Below are 20145 nucleotides of genomic sequence, written 5' to 3' on the forward strand. Positions count from 1 at the left end.
GTTTCCATGGCTGCAAATGTACACACGTGGAACATATTTCATCGTATTTTTTAGTGAATCTGAGTTAGTTATTGATCTTGCCCGGAGGAAGTGTCTCATAGCTTGAATGCCTAAATCATGTTTGATTGATGTATACAAGCTAGTTACATCTAATGTAACTAACACAAACTCAGGTTCCCAAGTTAAATCATTGATCAAATTGAGGAAGTGCATAGTATCTCTTAAATAAGCAGGCAAAGAAATTACAAATGGTCTTAGAAAAAAGTCTATGTACTTTGATATCATCTCCAATTGGGAGCCCATTGATGAAACAATGGGCCTAACTGGTGGTACTTTGGGGTCTTTGTGGAGTTTAAGTAGGAGATACAAAATAGGAGTTTTAGGGTATTTACAACTCAAACTATTAAATTCTCCCTTTTCCAAAATTCCATTCTCATACCATTGGAGTAGCATATCTTCAAATTATTACACACTGAAATGCTAGTAGATATGGCTTACCACTGTCTAACTAATAACTTTTTTTTCTTCGACGACAAACTGTACAGGCAAACACAGGGCACGGCGATGGGCACCTGCTTCGCCCCCAGCTACGCGAATTTATTCATGGGCTGGTGGGAGGAGCAGGTGTCCAGTAGCCAGGACCACCAGGGAGAACGGGTGATCCTCTGGACTCGCTTCATAGACGATATTTTTCTAATATGGAGAGGCGACGAGCAGAGTGTAAAAACCTACATATCTTCCTTAAATAACAATGAATGGAATATCAAATTGACATTACATATCAGTAAAGAGAAGGTGGTATTCCTTGATGTGGAGGTTGCAGTACAGAATCAGAAATTGGTAACCAAACTCCACAGGAAGACAACAGCAGGAAATAGTCTCTTATTTGCCTCTAGTGCCCACCCGTATAGCCTAATTCAAAGTATCCCCTACGGGGAACTATTAAGAGCCAAAAGGAACAACAGTACAGTTGAAGAATTTGAGAAAGAGAAGATACTGATGTGTGGCAGATTTATGGAGAGAGGGTACAATAAAAAAACTATTGATCAGGCCATTGAAAAAGTAGATAAGGTAGAGAGAGTAGAACTACTGACACCCAAACAAAAAGTGTTGGAGACTAGTGGTAATACAGTGAGATTTATCACGACTTACTCAGGCCAGGCATACCAAGTACGCAAAATTCTAACACAGAATTGCCCAATTCTAAATACTGACAACTATCCACGCAATTGCGTGAATGATACCCCTCAAATTACATATAGGAGAGGTAGATCTCTAAAGGATGAATTAAGCAATAATGCGATTTCATCTTCGCAAAGTAAGCTGAGTACAATTCCAGGAGGATTTGAATGCTGTATGAAATGCAAGGCATGTAAGGGAAGTAAAAACTGTGTGACATTGAAAGTACCCAACAGCACTAGAGTATTCACTATCAAAGGGCCCTTTGATTGTAATACAGACTTTTGCGTTTATTGACTTATCTGCCCCTGTCGAAAATATTACATCGGCAGTACGATACACAGGGCAAAGATAAGAGTGCTTGAGCACAAGAGAGCAATTCGCAATAATAACGAGCAGTATCCGGTTGACAGACATTTTAAAATTCATCATGGCCAAAATGATAATTTGTTAGCCTATGTGGTGTTAGATTCAGTTAAACAGTCATCAAGAGGTGGGGATAGGCTACTTCAGCTAAGGACATTAGAGTCGAGGTATATCATTGACTTCGAGACTCTGCAACCCACAGGTCTGAACTCTAACGAAGAATTAGCTGTACACATAGTGTGAGCAAGAGACATAGTAATGATCTGATGATAAATGCTTCTTTATGATGTAATGTCTTTTATATTTGTGACATATTTTAAATGTATATTGAATATCCTTATTTTATCACTTTACACCGTATTTACAATCACGTTTTTTATTTTTGAAATTAGGACGATCAAAATAAGTGGCTCCGCAAAACCATCAAGACATTATACCTCTGGAAGCAGTTACTGACCCATTATTCCAGCTAAGCTTACTGATTGTAAAACATAAATGCCCACTTGGGCGAGACTGTAATGAACTATTTATGGAATACTATCCTTGGACATTGAAACATAAGATGAATTATTGCGTGGGGGAATCAATGTGATGTTCAAAAGTATGAAAACATCCAGTAACTATGTTTGTGTACAAACAGCAATAATGCTTAAGAAGGGGTCAATCACATGAAGTTATTTTGCCCACTTGGGCACAATAGTAAAGTTATATCATGAAATTAATGATAAGAATAGATAAAATGTTTAATGCAAACACCTTTCTATTTAAAGTGATCGTAAAAGCTAAAGCATTAGATAACTTTATGAATTGTACGATAAAGACTAGCTCAAAATGTCTGCCATTATCATTTAGGCTGTGGAACCCAGTCCTATTTTCATTTCCATGTTACTGTATGTAAATAGCACCTTCACGATAACAACTTCACCGTGAACAAGCCGTAACTGGCGAAACACGTCGGTAGGCAGTTGCCACTTTTGCCTTAATAAACACCTTTCAGCATCCAGAAGTATCCTGCTCCCCACTACCTTGATCACGGTTGTTAAACCTCTGTTTGCTGATTGTGTTTTTTAAAATGGGAGATCCCACCCACATGTAACACATGACCAACATCATTCTCATTTCCCTTTTAGGAATTCTGGGATATGTAGTCCATCTAATTCATGCGACATCCCTTCATTATCATTTTATGTATACAATCGTGATTGATTTAAATTACATTCAAATAAACATTTAAATCACGATGAATTATGTCAATTAATAACAGTTATTTACAGTTGTGTTCCTTCACCCAACTGGTTTGTTTATACAAGTTATCGGGATGTCTCACGACCATTGGTTAAATCAAGAGTTCTCTTCCTGCCCTCCAGTTGGCTTTCGTTCTCATATTATCCCATTTATTATTTATGTCCCTTCTGTGTGGACTCGATTCATGTGTCAATTTAGGTGGGGCAATTTAGGAGTTTTTAGTGAGGTTCATATTTGATCTTTTATATATGTACATACAGTTCTTCTGACTGATTAAGTCCAAAAGGAGTCATTGTTCGAAAATTCAGAATGTGTCATGACTCTTTTTGGCGCAACAGTTTTTCCCGATTGCCACCTCTTTCTGATAGAGACATGGTTTCCAGTCCAAGAAACTTTAGTAATTTCCAGTTACCATTGTGCTGGGTTTCCATATGTTTAGCCACTGCGTTTCCTCTGTCCTTATTCACAGTGGCCCTTACATGTTCCAGTATGCGTTTTTTTTAATTCGCAGATCGTACTTCCTATATAACGAAGTTGGCAAGGACATTCTATCATGTAGATGGTATGCTGACTCTTACAGGTTATCAGTTCCCTTATTTTCCAAATTTCCTTGTTTGCCATCGTTATTTCTTTTGTCGGTTTTGCGATTTCGCACACTTTACAGTTATAACATTTTGTGAATCCAGTAGTTTTCAACCATATTGTTTTCTCCTTTTTGTTGATAAAATGGCTATGCACTAATTGATCCTTTAAGTTTTTAGGTCTCCTGTACGTTATCACTGGATGTTTGCCCATTTTCTGACCAATTGTCGGATCAAGTTGTAGAATTCTCCAATTCCTCCTCAACATTTGTGTTATTTTCCTTGATTCCTGACTGTAATCTAGGATTAGTCTGATCGGTTCTTCCGTAGTCTTTTCTTCAAGTTTTGGTTTCAGGCAATCAGACCTTTGTTTTTGGTTGGCTCTCTCCCAACATTTGTCAATACATTTTTTGCCATACTTTCTTTTTTGAAATCTTTTGATTGTACCTGCGCTATGTTTTTCCCATTCAGTTTCCTCACTGCAGATGCATTTTATTCGAAGGAACTCTCCATATGGTATGCTCGAGATTAAAGCAGGTTGATGGAAGCTTGTAGCTTCCAGAGTGGCATTGGTTGATGTAGCTTTCCGATGTAATGTTGTTTCTACCCTGTTATTCCTCACGTAAACCTCAGTATCCAGAAATGTAATTCGCTCTTTGCTTTTCACAAAAGTAAATTTGAGGCCTGGAGTACTATTGTTCAGAATCTCAAAGTATTGTTCGAATTCTGTTTCACTACCCTTCCACACAATAAACAGTTCGTCAATAAATCTTTTCCACGTAACAATGTGTTGGGTGAAATTTGAATTTTGTCTGCACCATGCCACCTCCTCCTCCCACCAGCCCATAGCTATGCAAGCATAACTAGGGATGAAGGAAAAGCCCATAGCGGCTCCATTTCGTTGACGATAAAGTTGATCCCCGAATAAGAAAATGTTATTGGTCAACACTAAAGAAATCATTTCTAGTAACATATCATTATGATCTTTGTAATGTATGTTCCGTTGCTTTAGATAGTATTAACAAGCCTGTAGACCTAGATCATTGTCAATATTGGTATAAAAGGCGACGACATCCATTGATATAAGGAGATAATGATTCTGCCACTCCAAGTTGGTTAACATACGCAAAAAGTCTGTAGTATCTTTAATGTATGATCTTAATTTTTCAACATACGGTTTCAGAAAGTGGTCAATAAAGCTTGCCATCGGTTCCAACAATGAGCCCTTCGCTGACACGATGGGCCTCCCTGGTGGTTTCGCGGGGTCTTTGGGCATTTTCGGCAGAAAATACATGGTTGCCGTGCGTGGGAAATCTACAGTTAGGTATTTCTTCTCATCAAAGTCAATGAGGTTTCTCCTTTCCCAATTAGTTAGTCCCTGACCAATGTCTCTTTTAATTCTATCAAGTGGATATGTTAGTAGTTGTTCGTAGTATAGAGGGTTCGTTAATTGACTCATCGCTTCTGTGGTGTAAAGGTCCCTGTCCCATAGCACCACGTTACCCCCTTTGTCCGCCATTTTAATTTCCATCCCTTGATCATTGATTAACGTGGATAAGGCCTCTCGTTCTTGTTGGGACAAACTATCTTTACAGTTAGTTTTCGTAATTTTGTACAGTTCATGTATTACTGCCTCCTGGAAGATGTCAATTTTGTTGCCAGGCGTTACTTGAGGATAGAATTTTGATTTAGCCTTTAATTTGCTTGTTCCTGCCCCTAACTTGGGTATCACAGTTTCTAGATGTATTTCCTGTTCCTCTTCCACCTCCAATTTTAATAGTGCAAGGTAGCCCTCTGCGTCTTTCACACGCAATTCTGAAGTTGGATCCAAGGGGGTTCTGTTTATTTTGGGTTTATTCTTTCTCTCCATGAAGTGTTTCGCCAGTTTTATCTTTCGTATGTATAAGTAGAAATCAATTCTAGTTTGTGCCATATTCATTCGTTGCGTTGGACAAAAATTGATGCCTCTTTTTAATAGGGATATTTCTGCTGGTGATATGTCCCTTTGTGATAAATTGACTACTTGTAGTTCTTCGTTCATTTGCCCCGCCTCTGTTTCATACCTCTCGTTTCTGTACCAATCTTTTCGTTTGATGTACTTTCTTCTCCAACCTCTTCCTATTGTCGTTGTTGGTTTCTTGGTCTTTGTTGCCATGATCTCGCTCTTCCTCTTCCTCTTCCCCGTTGTTGTTTTTGCGCCCCCTGATCTTGTTCCCACTGACGTTGTTGGAGAACGAGGCGCATATCTCCTAAAAAAATCCTTCTGGCGTCATCCATTGTTGGATCTTCTTCAATCGGTTCATTTGACGTGAGAGAAGATAGGCTAGTGGAGGAGGTTGTAGTCATTCCTAAATGTTTTTTGAAAGGATCAAATTTGCGCGCAAAGGTGAAAATCCTTCCCTCCAAGTAGTCATTGGCATCCCTTACAAATTTATTATGTTTTCTTTGTCTGACAGTTTCTTCATGCTTGTCTATTTGTTTCTCTAAATCTTCCTTGAATTTTGTAATTTCTTGATTCAACTTTAATGCGTCCAGTTCTTTTTCTACCTCTTTAAGCTGTTCCTTTATTTTTTCCAAGGCAATTTCAATATGCTTTACTAATATCTTTATCAATCCTAACGATGAATTTAATGTGAATTCACCCCATTCTTGTAGTAAATCGTTCGTGGCATCTTGTTGGCTTGGCATTAACATTATTCTCAGTCCTCTAGGGACTCATTCTGCTTCCAAATACTTCTGTAAAGCAATTAGTTCCCAAGATTTGTTAATTTCCTTCCTGTTTAGCTTTTCCCATAGTCTTATTTTACTTTTTGTGTCGTTTTTATTGATCTCATTCTGCTTATTTGGAACTTTCTCCATGTTTCCTTTTTCAAACATATGTGACAAATGTTCTTTTCGTTTTGCCTCTCTTTTCCCCATGTCTTTAGCTGTGTTTACACTGCTGTATGGATATGTTTTTTATTTCTTTGTGTTGTCCAAATGTGACTGTTGGCTTTGTTCCGATATCAGAAAATGTCACTTTGATCGCTTATTCTTGATTTATTATTCGGCAAAACCTTGTTCGTATTCCTGTCTCGCCCTCAAATCATAGCGTTCTGTGCTCTTTGCTGAAAACAAGCCACTACATAACCGGCCGGCTGTCTGATCAGCCCTCTGTTTCTTATCTGTCCCAAGCTTTTATTGCAGAGAAAAATGATACTTTTCGGAGAGAGAGAAAAAAGAGGGGGATCCCTTCTTACCTCGGAAGTGAATCTCTGGGCAGCGTGGGTCCCATTTTACTCCGCTCCGATTCTCTGCTCACTCTGAGGTATTTTACTGCAGTCGGTGAGCACCACGGACGTGTTTGAAAAAACAACGAGTTGGTTCCTGATATCTTCCGTCGATGGCGCTGCTTGTAGGTGCGTAGCTTTATGCGGTAGAACCAAACCGCTCTTTATTCCAACAACGTATTGCAAAGGAAAACAATGAAGCCGCTACTCCAGTCACGGATTGTATTGAGACAGTTAATTTATTCTTGAATACATTATCAGCGATTTAGCACAGCTAAAACCACCGCGTTTCGGTAGCTCCCCACTACCTTGATCACGGTTGTTAAACCTCTGTTTGCTGATTGTGTTTTTTAAAACGGGAGATCCCACCCACATGTAACACATGACCAACATCATTCTCATTTCCCTTTTAGGAATTCTGGGATATTTGGTCCATCTAATTCGTGCGACATCTCTTCATTATCATTTTATGTATACAATCGTGATTGATTTAAATTACATTCAAATAAACATTTAAATCACGATGAATTATGTCAATTAATAACAGTTATTTACAGTTGTGTTCCTTCACCCAACTGGTTCGTTTATACAAGTTATCGGGATGTCTCACGACCATTGGTTAAATCAAGAGTTCTCTTCCTGCCCTGCAGTGGGCTTTCGTTCTCATATTATCCCATTTATTATTTATGTCCCTTCTGTGTGGACTCGATTCATGTGTCAATTTAAGTGGGGCAATTTAGGAGTTTTTAGAGAGGTTCATATTTGATCTTTTATATATGTACATACAGTTCTTCTGACTGAATAAGTCCAAAAGGAGTCATTGTTCGAAAACTCAGAATGTGCCGCGACTCTTTTTGGTGCAACAGTTTTTCCCGATTGCCACCTCTTTCTGATAGAGACATGGTTTCCAGTCCAAGAAACTTTAGTAATTTCCAGTTACCATTGTGGTGGGTTTCCATATGTTTAGCCACTGCGTTTCCTCATTCCTTATTCACAGTGGCTCTTACATGTTCCAGTATGCCTTTTTTTAATTCGCAGATCGTACTTCCTATATAACGATGTTGGCTAGGACATTCTATCATGTAGATGGTATACTGACTCTTACAGGTTATCAGTTCCCTTATTTTCCAAATTTTCTTGTTTGCCATCGTTATTTCTTTTGTCGGTTTTGCAATTTTGCACACTTTACAGTTATAACATTTTGTGAATCCAGTAGTGTTCAACGATATTGTTTTCTTCTTTTTGTTGATAAAATGGCTATGCACTAATTGATCCTTTAAGTTTTCATTACCTACTGGCGGTCGCCAGTAGGTATATATAGTTAGGATTTTTTCCCTATGGGTTTTTTGAAAATTCTATGTCTAATAACTTTGGCGTTTGTGGACGGAATTGGCTGAAATTTTCAGGAAAATGGCACATTTTGTTTCTGAGCAGCCCCTGAAAATTTCGGGGGGTTTCGTCAAGGGGGGGCCGAGAAAAAAGGGGGGTCCCAAAACGTGTTTTTAACATTGATTTTTCCATAGGGCGGTTAGCCTCACTTTTAGCCCGAACGGCTGAATAGATTTGCACGAAACTTGGCAAAATTGTAGGGACTGGTAGCCCGATGTGCCTTTTGTAGGTCTCAATATATGTGCTCCAGTGGATTTTGAGAAATTAACGTTTAAAAAAAGATATATATCTGTAAGCGCGCTCTGGGCAGCGCTCCAGGACGCGTACTTTTCGCGCAACGGAGCTTTGTGAAGCGAAGCTGATTGGTTCTCTGGCGTCTGTCAACATTCCAAAAAGTCCGTAGCGGCCGCCATCTTGTCTCTCGGTAGGATCGAGAGACAAGAGGAGGCCAAAACAAAGGGGCAAATAACCATAAGGGGGCATAGTAGATCCTCCCTGACCCCCTAGGTTTAATGTGGAGGCTTTAAAACGGCCCCGCGGGGCAAAAAAAAAAAAATTTTTTTTTTTTTTTTTTTGCGTGGGTAGCGCCCGGTCCGGGAACCGGGAAGCTTTCTGGGCAGCGTACTGCAATGAAAAATGAATGATAGACTTTTCAAATACTGTATGTTAATTGATTGTTGGTTTTGTTGATTATTTTTTATTTTTTTTTATTTTTTAAGGATTGTTTATTGTGTTTAATAATTTATTAAACTTTCTAACGCGGCACGTCATATGACGCATTACGCGACAACGCAGGTCCAGAATATAGTCAAAATGTCTCCACCAACCAGCGGACGGCACACAACCCCTTCAGCAGGCTAAATAGTTCTGTTAAATGACAACAGAAGGGACAGGCAACAAGAACCATCAGTCAAAGAGGGGAGGGCAAGTTCTTCTCTACCGGGTCACGTTGGAGCGCTACCGGAACTGATCGAATTGGTAGTCTACAGTGTTTCTGGATGTTTCAGACTGAAGCTGGCGTTAGCATGAGAGCACCACCATTTCGTAGCTCCGTCGTGGCCATTCCACGAGCAATCATGCTAGGCGCTCCCCACCAGAAGCCTGCGGGAGTCGGGGGCCCCCAAGACTTTTGTAGAATCTTCAAGGATGAGGGGACGCTTTCGAGAATGGAGCCCAAGCTCTAGCAGACAAGCGTCCGAGTTCCAAGGTGTCGCAGGCCCATTTTAGTGGACCACGCCCAAATCTGAAGAGATGGCCGCCATTTTGAGAGTCCTGTGGCAGCCGCCTATCGCTGCACCGCAAGAGCGGGAGCAACTCAAGTACATGGTGAGCGAGACGCTGTAGTCGAAAGAGCGGGCGGTAAACAGCTGAATAGCGGAAGAGGCACAGTGTAGCAAAAGCGGGCTGAATGGCAAATGAAACGGAAAAGGGGTGCCCCACTACAGCGTGTCTTTAGGTGAAACGGATTGTGGGACAAGGTGAAGAATGGAAGAGTCACCAAAAGGAAAAAAGTTCCGCTTGACCCCGGGAGCCGGCCACCTATGTCGGGGGCGATCTCAGGCCACACCAGGGCAACACGACTTGGGGAGGGGGCCGGAGCCAAGCGCCCCCTCCGAGTCCGCGACATGACACCGTCCCTCGGGGGCCTCCGTCAAGCGGTTCAGGGTGGCACCGCATCACAACAGCCCCCACTTACTTTAAGAATAGTGAAGATGAAGCAATTGCAAATAGGCTTCAGACAATGTTACAAGCACTCCTCAAAACTTTGAACTTTCAGAGTGCATGAGTTGGGACAGCGAGGGGTGATTTGGTTTCTCGGACTGTTTTTCTGGTCTCTCACCACTGGCATACTTTAACGTTTTCTTGTTTCTAGGACATTAATAGGTTTTATCATTACGTTATGTTATCGTTTCTTTGTTTGTTGTTTAATAAAAGTTCATGTTCATCAGTGGCCTACTGATTTTCGTTTTCCTATTTTTTTCTTTCCAGGTTGTTTCATGGTAAAGTTTCTGTTAACAGGATACAGTGATCACTTCGTTATTATTGCATATGTCCTTTTCACTAGGGGTGCTCTCTGGTCGGGCCAGATGACGTATCTCTAGTAAATGGTCCGGGTGAAAAAGGTGCATCAATCAGTGGGGAGTAGATAGGCATGACAGATTACAACGGGGGAGAAAGGTCCGCATTACGTACCCTTTCACTACTTGCAAAGATTTTCCTACGTTTATTTGCAAACAGGGAATACCTCCAAAAAGAACTAATTCCCAAACAGTCAATGTTCGGACAATCAATCAATCAATGAGGAATGAAATAGGTACGACGTGTTAAAGGCTTGCGTTACCTACCCTTCACTATCTGCAAAGGGAGAGAGAATATTCCTATTCTTCCTCGTTTGCAGGTAGAGAAGATCCTTAAGAGAATTAACTTCGAACAATTCAATGCTCGATTGAAACAATCAACAAGGGGTACTGTGAACACAAATGAACGCCGCTTATGTACATACGCATTGCTATTTTCAACAGGTTGTTCCTAATGTTTCTATTTTAGCGAGGTCAAAAAGAGATCCCATTAGTGGCCTAATGATTTTGCTCGATTCCTTTTGTTTTTTTACACGATTTTTCGCTATCTGCAAAGACTAAACAGAGTATTGCGACTCTGTGCTTGTTTGTAAATAGAGAATGAACCAAAGAGAACAATCAATCAAATGGAGAGAGAAGCAGGCACGACGTATTACAAAGGGGGCAAAGGGCTGCGTTAACTACCCTTCACTATCTGCAAAGAGAGAGTACTCCTAATAGAAATGAGGGGTGGGGGGCAGTATTCAAAGCAGATCAGTGTGCATAAACACGAAAATGTTTTTACTTACCACGTACTTGACATTCGACAGCTTATGATATTTGCTATTAAAAAACCATTGAAATTCACTGAAAAAACCATAGGTTATAGACCATATATAGTTAGGAATTAGCATTTACAAAACCTTGAAAATTCACTGAAAAAACCATAGGTTATAGACCATATATAGTTAGGAATTAGCATTTAAAAAACCTTATTTTACTCACACAAAACCATTGAAATTCCATATATAGTTAGTTGCACTAACTATATATCGCGCACCCGCAATCCACTGCTGATCATGTCACATATTACATCATTCATGACATGGTCAGTGACATCACTGATGACATCACTGATGACATCTCAAATGACATCAATGACCACATCACTGATGATATCATTCATGTGACAATACAATGCATCTCCTCACGTTTTAATATAACCTCTGTTTCACCCAGTGTTAAATACAGAGTATAATTTTTGAAACCATTGACACACCAATACTAGTTACTACATACGTACTCACTGATTCCTACGTCTACACACACATTCACTCATTCACCCATACAATCATTCATACATACAATCACTCATCTTTACAACACTATCATATGCACTCATACACCTATACAGACACTTACACTCTGCCACTCATCCATGGAGTTACTCACACACCTAGTCAGTCCTGTAAAGAATCAATCACACTTCCATTTTCTTGTCTATACAGTTAAACATAGAGCACCTTACATTTTCAAACATACACTAACACATACTTACTTTCTTATACAATCATTGATACAAGTACACATTGATCGGCACAGAGTCACACACCTCCCAGCCAGCCACACACACACTCAGTCTCCTATACAAATACTTGGACAATCAATCAATAACCCATATAGTTAATCATATCGCTACTGATCAACACATGCAGCAGTTTACAGAACAACAGACATAATGATGCACAAATTAAGACAGTTTAGTCACTAACCCATGCACTCAGTGAGACACATTTAATCACTCACTCATACATTCAGTCATGCACCTACTAAATCCTTCGTCCAGACACTTATACATCTACTCATTCTTCAATATGTAAAACATATTTAAACTTTACAGAAACACACAGTCACTGGATGATGTCATCAGTGATCTCATCAGTGATGTCATTTGAGATGTCATCAGTGATGTCATCAGTGATGTCACTGACCATGTCATGAATGATGTAATATGTGACATGATCAGCAGTGGATTGCGGGTGCGCGATATATAGTTAGTGCAACTAACTATATATGGAATTTCAATGGTTTTGTGTGAGTAAAATAAGGTTTTTTAAATGCTAATTCCTAACTATATATGGTCTATAACCTATGGTTTTTTCAGTGAATATATATATATATTAGTGTTGTCTGTCTGTGTGTAATCACGTGCACGAAATATAAACAATGGCCATGCAGTAGGGCTTTACCCGTGAGCAAGGCGGCTATCCGCCGAAACGCGTAGGGTTTGTTTTTTGGCTTATGGTTATGAATAAAATCTAATATGACCATACGGACGGATTACTAAGTATATTTTCCTGTGTGGAGTGCGTGGTACTAGTACAGTACGTGATTTTGTATAAGAAACGGGAGCCTCCAGCCCGAGACGCACCGCCGACGAAGCGTCCTGGTCTTCGTGGAGGGAAAGTGGATTTAGCAAATTCGAAGGACCAGTGGACCGAGAGCTGAACAGGTTAGGACAGTATAAGCTCTGCATCCGCCATTACGGGAGAGAAGCACAAGCTGCGGCCGGATTTGAGAACAAACACGAGAAGAAAAAACAATTTGGACTTTACCCGCATTGAGCAGCTGCAAAACGTGAAATCACCCGGCGGTAAGCAGAACGCATGTTAAACACGTCTGTAAGAGTGAAAACCTGTCAGAAGCGCTACGGCCCACGTGTAAACGAACCATAGTTTGGGTGAATGTTTACACTTGTGGTACACAGAAGATTGCACATTAAGATAACACTGTAAGTGGGATTACAGCTGTATGTCTGCTATACGTCCAGAATCATAATAACTAACCTAAATGAAATAAGCCTCAATATGGGAGAAGAAATGGAGGCAAAAAGTAGACTCAGGGCAACAACCATGTTTGCCATGAAAAGTACCAAAATATTAACAAAGGAACAAGGCATAAAAACACCATCGCTACATCAAAAATATCTCAAATTAGAAAAGATGATGCGCAAAGAGATCTCCAAGTGGTGGGAGGCGATCACACTAGAAAAATATCAGGAAGAAAAACGCGTGCCCCGCGGGCTGAGGATTTTAATAGCCCCATCGTATGAAGATGCTGATGAGGAACTAGCAGGAGAATGGGCAGATAACCTGATGGACTGCTCAAACCGGATGCTATCTATATTGATTAAGCACGCGTGGAAGAGCAGAGGCATCATGATTTTGGCTATTGATGAATTAAGGACTGAGATTGAGAAAGAAGAGAAGGAGGATGTCTTTAAAAGTAAAATGGAAGAAATAAGAATAAGGATTGAAAAACACGAAGAAGAAATAATAGCGAAAAAGGAACGAAAATTCTTGAGAGATGAGATCGATACCGCTCTGGAAGAATATTTACTTTCAGCCGGAAATATGATAACCTAACCCGGAAAGGAATACAAGGTGCATTGGATAAATTACAAAGCACAGAAGCAGCAGATGGTGAAATTAGCGAGAGTGATATATCAGAGGATGGGACCCCGTTGAGTGCAAATGGTATCCCAAAACCGACAAATTTTTGGAAGGAATTTCAAGTAATGAACCGAACCCAAAACCAATCAAACTGGCAAAAGGACAGAGTAAGAGGGAGGGGAAGAGGATTCCCCGGACGCGGCAGAGGAAAAGGAAAAACTACAGAAAGTACAGCGACATCCGGAAACAAATCAGGAGAGGCGGCTGGAAAGGCGACTGTAACCCCCATGGGAGTGGAAACACGGGGCCAAAAGCGACGTGGAAGATGAATGGCAGAAATGTGGTAAATTTATCGAATCATATTTTAACTAATGATGAATTTGATGTTCTGCAATTTGGTTTATCGTTTTGTCCCACCAATCCGTTCTCTTACCATCGGGAACGCATTGACTTATTCTGTTTCCTACGGAAACTTCGCCTGCATAAATGGAACAAATTAAAGGCCAAGGGGGGCGTAACAAATAGAACTCAAACAATTGGAGTTCCTGCCACTGAAACTATTCATGAGGTAGAAACCTTGGTAGCTCTGGAAGAGCTTGAACGTGATAATTCTGAACTGCCTCCCATTAATGCTCAAACGTTGGGATATGTTACTAATTTGAGTAGTGGCAATGACTTCAAACCAAAATCCGCTTTTAATCCAGTGGTACCATCAAGTGGAATAGATACTTTTGAAGATCTTGTAATAAAGGAGCTCAAAACAATAGCTAAGAGCAAGGTCTGGTCAAAGGATAACTTAACCAAAGCCCAAAGACTAGCAGTTAATACTCTAAAACAGGACAACAACATAGTGATCCGCCAGAGTGACAAGGGTGGAAATGTTGTTGTCCTGAATCTAACTGACTACATCTTAGAAGGCTTAAGTCAGCTAAATAACTGTGATTGCTATGAACCAGTACCCAAAATCCGTATTGAGGAATCCAATAATATCTACTATGACATGTTAAAGCAATGGCATAAAAATGGACTACTGGAGTACGATGAGTATGCCTTCCTTCTGAACAGAAATCCTAAAATTGCTATACTGTACCTGCTACCCAAGCTGCATAAAAATCCAACTAGACCACCTGGGAGACCGATAGTCTCCTCCATGAACTCATTATTAGAGAACAGTTCCAAGTACATTGACTACTTTCTGCGCCAGTATGTTGAATCATTGCCATCATATTTGAAAGACAGCCGTGATTTTTTAAAAAAGATTGAATGTGTAGTATGGAAGGAGGGTTTTCTCCTCATAACTCTAGACGTGTGTAGTCTGTACACTTCAATAAGGCATGAGGATGGTGTCAGAGCATGTGAACACTACCTGAAATCCAGATCCATCTCTTTTCAACAACATACTGAGATGATTGTCAAAATGATTTATTTTTGTCTAGAAAATAATTTTTTTTATTTTTTATGGGAATTTCTATAGACAGAAACAGGGCACTGCCATGGGCACTTGCTTTGCTCCCAGCTTTGCCAATCTATTCATGGGCAGATGGGAGCAGGCAGTGCCCATGAGACACCACTTGTATCACAGCCACGTGATTTTGTGGCTGAGATACATCGACGATTTATTCTTAGTGTGGAATGGCAGTGTGGAACAGGCAGAAACTTTTGTGAAGATTCTAAATAACAATGACTGGAACCTGAAATTTGAAAGCACAATAAGCAGCACTAATGCTAAATTCCTAGATCTGGAGATCATGGTGTCTGATGACAAGTTAGTGTCCACCCTGTACAGAAAAGAAACTGCAGGCAACACACTGCTGCATGCAGAAAGTAGCCATCCCCCACTGCTTATCCGCAGTATCCCCTACGGGGAGTTCCTTCGGGTTCGAAGGAATTGTGGAATACAGGCAGACTTTGAAAAAGAATGTGATCTGATGACCAATAGATTTATTAAGCGAGGGTATAACAAAGATATGGTGAGATCTTCCAGGCTCAAGGCCAGCCAGTTTTCCCAGAGTGAATAGCTGTCTTCTGTTAATACCAAACAAGATGTAATCAAGGTTAGATATATCTCCACTTACAACTCTGGGTCCATTAGGGTCAGATAGTGCTTAGCTAAGCACTGGAAAGTGTTAAAAACAGAAACAACTCTTGAAGATGTGGTACCTGATTTTCCCAGCATTACGTTTAGAAAGGGACCATCCCTCAAAGACAAGATGTGCAGTAATGATGTGGCAAAGAGACGAGAAACCTCTTTGGACATTAAGGGATTCTATACATGCATGGCCTGCAAGGCCTGCAAGTTTAGTTGCAATATCAAGAAAGTTTTCTACCCGGTGGAAAATGTGGAAAAACTAATTGACAAACACTTGACCTGTGTCTCAGACCACTGTGTCTATGTTCTAACATGTCCGTGCTTGAAGAAATATATAGGCAGCACCATGTTTGCTGCCAAAAAACGGGTGTTAGAACATATGAGAGCGATCCAAAATAAAGATAAACTGTCTCCCCTTGCTCGCCACTTTGAGGAATTTCACCACAGTAATCGTGATCTGCTACGTTTCTTTGTTGTAGACAGAATACCACCAAGCAACAGAGAAGGCGATAGAATTGGAAAACTTAGACAATTGGAGTCTCAATATATACTTAATTTAGACTCCAAAATTCCTAAAGGGCTGAACTCTGAGGAAGAAATGGCTTGGTTTTTGGGAGAATAACCATTTAGTAATCAGTATTCCAATCCTCAAGAATAACCTAACTCCACTGTATAACAACTGCTATTACCCCTGAACCATGCCCGATCGCTCTTTTCTGTTTTGAGATGAATAGATATGATACTGAGTCTAATTGTCCCCATATGTTTTTATGTTCACTCACATGCACTTGTTTTTAATCAATGTAAATAGGAGTCACATTAGGTTATAGGGTTGAAGGGATAATCATTGTCTGAGCAATAATGAGCCTTGGGTATTTCCTTTTCAGATTGGGATGCGATATACCCTGTGAACTTGAAAATATGGGAAAAGGAGCCTTCTCTAAGCAATTAATGAAATTGAAAGTATGAGTTATTTGGACTTTATATGGAATTCCCCCATTTGGAAAACAAGAAAAATTACAATGGAGAACATTTATTATACCCACCTGGGCATTAGCGACATTAAGTTTATATGTGTTTTGCAACACATTTGTGACTGATTGATTAATTGATATGTAACCCTAGAACTCAGTTCCAACCTGGGATCTATCCATTTGGAATCTATATAACTGATTAATTTGATTCATATATTGCTTTATTTCGAGTCATTGGCAGTAATGTGTAATTTCTAGGCTCCATATTCTCACCTCCCACTTGGGAATTTTTTGATCGAAGATCCATGACTATAAAGCTCATGATCTGTGTTTGAACCACATATGCATTAAAATACGTACGTAAGGGCGATTAACCATATATCCTATCGAGTAAACATATAATATAAATATGCCCGCAACCTGTAAGGTGAATATAACTCACCTATATAAATAAGAGGTACTTACCCAACTATACAAAAGTGTGACGCAATGAGAATAACAATTTTCTTTATTATGCACAAAGGTATCGGGTTCAATGTGTATTTACAGACACTTGGTTTGTTTTGTTGTTCACTTAATGTTAGGAATTAATTACAGACTGTCATTAATTTGATTATTGATAATGCAATATCGCCCTGAGTTTAATTTGAATTATGAATTTGTGGTTACGTTAAATTGCAATGTAGAATAATTGACATGTTGTGTTCATGAAATACGAGTTACTTCAACCCTTTCAAAGATGGCCGACCCTAAACAACTGTGTTAGTCCATCCTTAGTGTTGTCTGTCTGTGTGTAATCACGTGCACAAAATATAAACAATGGCCATGTAGTAGGGCTTTACCCGTGAGCAAGGCGGCTATCCGCCGAAACGCGTAGGGTTTGTTTTTTGGCTTATGGTTATGAATAAAATCTAATATGACCATACGGACGGATTACTAAGTATATTTTCCTGTGTGGAGTGCGTGGTACTAGTACAGTACGTGATTTTGTATATATATATATATTACCTAATGGCGGTAGTTATAGTTATAACCTATTTTCCATAGGAAATCCACAACATTCTATTTGGAATAAATTTGGCGCCGGTGGACGAATCTTCACGAATTTCTCCAAGAAAATGGCCTGCTCCGCTCCTTCCCTGAAAGTTTGAGGGTGATTTGTCAAGCGGGGCCGAGAAAAAAGGAGGTCCCAAAAAGTGTTTTCCCCATGCAATTTTCCATAGGACCTTTGGGCAGGGCCACAGCCCGAACGGCTGAACGGAATTACACCATATTTGGCAAAAAGATAGAGTTCGGTTCACAGATGACCCTTTTTATTGAATGGTGTAAATCAGTTCAGTAGTTCCTGAGAAAATCATAAGTAAATTCATAACTATATCTAGAGGAGCTTACTGTAAGCTTACAGTGAGCTTACTGTACTCTGTACCTTCTGGAGCACGAGCTGAATGCTAATTGGCTGTCAACTGTCTGTCAACACTCCAAACCAGAAAGTGTTGGCAGCCATCTTGTGCCTCGGTAGACTGAGGCACAAGAAAGCAGAAAAACAAACGTGTAGAACGCAAAAAGGGGGCAGGGTAGAAACACCATGACCCCCTAGGCCTGCTCAGGGGGTCCCACAAGGAACCCAAAGGCTCCCCCAAATTTTTATTTTGACAAAAATTGCGGGGTACGAGTACTGTACGAGTACCGTACGAGTACGGTAAGCTTACTGTAAGCTTACTGTACTCTGTAGCTTCCGGAGCACGAGCTGAATGCTAATTGGCTGTCAACTGTCTGTCAACACTCCAAACCAGAAAGTGTTGGCAGCCATCTTGTGCCTCGGTAGACTGAGGCACAAGAAAGCAGAAAAACAAACGTGTAGAACGCAAAAAGGGGGCAGGGTAGAAACACCCTGACCCCCTAGGCCTGCTCAGGGGGTCCCACAAGGAACCCCAAGGCCCCCCCCACATTTTTGTTTAACAAAAATCGCGGGAGTACGAGTGCCGTACGAGTACGGTGAGCTTACTGTAAGCTTACTGCACTGAATGCTAATTGGCTGCCAACACTCCAAACCAGAAAGTGTTGGCAGCCATCTTGTGCCTCGGTATCTATACATTTTTCGAACGGTAAACAATTTTTCTTCCTATATGCCAATGTATATAGACTTGGTGGCATTTGGTGCATATGTACCAAGTTTATTAACACAGCATAGGGGCTTGTGAACATTAGAGGGGGGGGCTGAATAGATACTGATCATACTTTTCTCTTTTTGGTACTGTTAACATTGACCTGGCCGGGATTACGCTATCTGGTGATTGAGATTTGGATGCCATACGAGGATTCGGATCACTCTCCACTGAATATCAAGTAGGTTATTCAAATAAGTTAATTCATTGCATGTAAGTACAGGGATGCCAGAGGGTAAATACAAATAGTATCTAATAGACAATAGAATGGGGATGATCAGTAGTTTCTTGCACAAGATTACCACATAGTGGACTACGGACGTAGAATCTTTAAAATTCTTAATTGCTAAAAGGACAGTCCTCTAATACACTCTTTTCTCATTACAAACAGATCCTTTTAGGCTACTCTACTTATCGTTATCATCTTAAGACGTCGCTGCGGGAACATATATGTCAGAAACATGTGGAATTCTTACTTGCAATTGGTAGGTCTTATAACACATTCCATGTGTCAAAATGTGAGTGGGAACTATCATGCGTGATACAACAATTGTTTGTATAGATATCCATTTTTTTAATTTCACATTTTAGGGTGAAATCAGTTGTGGCTTATCTATCACTATCGGTGCCAAATGGGGATAATCATCTCCAGCTCTCGTTTTTACAGTAAGTCACTTCTCTTTCTCTGCACACTCGTGGTGATTACAGATCTCTCTTCTTTCTTTTTAATATTAAGTATAGATAGCACTTGTTGTGATATCTTCATTTTCGAGTTTTACACATTTTAACTCATGGTCTAATTATGGCCACAATACCATGGCACATTAATGTTGCAATCTCACCATCACTGTATATTTTGATATATAATTTGTTTTGTATAAACAAAAAACAACATGTATGGTATTTACTTTTCCAGCATTGAAAAAGTCTATGTTTTGACGAAACACGTGTTGGCAAAATCCTTGCTGGGAGTACCAAAAGAATAAACCAACAAGTTGAACACATGATTATCTGGACTCTTTTGACTATTTACATTTTGTGAAAGGATATCATTGGTCTGGTTTGAACTATTCCTCAAGAAAAATGGTGTTTAATATATAAGTAGCTCAGTGTGTTAATGTGTTCTGCTTAAGGGTACAGAAATGCTAACATTAGGGTCACTAGCTCCCTCCAGGTCATAACGGACATGGTTTCCAGTCCTGGACTTTAGCAAAATACCCTAATGCATTCTGGGTGTTGTAGTCTTGTTTTGTGTCCACTGAACTAATTAACACCCCCAAAACAACTATTTGTAGGTGAAAGTTACAGGATGGAGCAGTGTTTGTAATGACCTGGAGTCAGGTGGGTACCCTGGCTAACACGGCCTGTGCAGGATTCGG

This window comes from Lissotriton helveticus, chromosome 5_1, assembly GCF_964261635.1.
Source record: "Lissotriton helveticus chromosome 5_1, aLisHel1.1, whole genome shotgun sequence".
Lineage (NCBI taxonomy): Eukaryota > Metazoa > Chordata > Amphibia > Caudata > Salamandridae > Lissotriton > Lissotriton helveticus.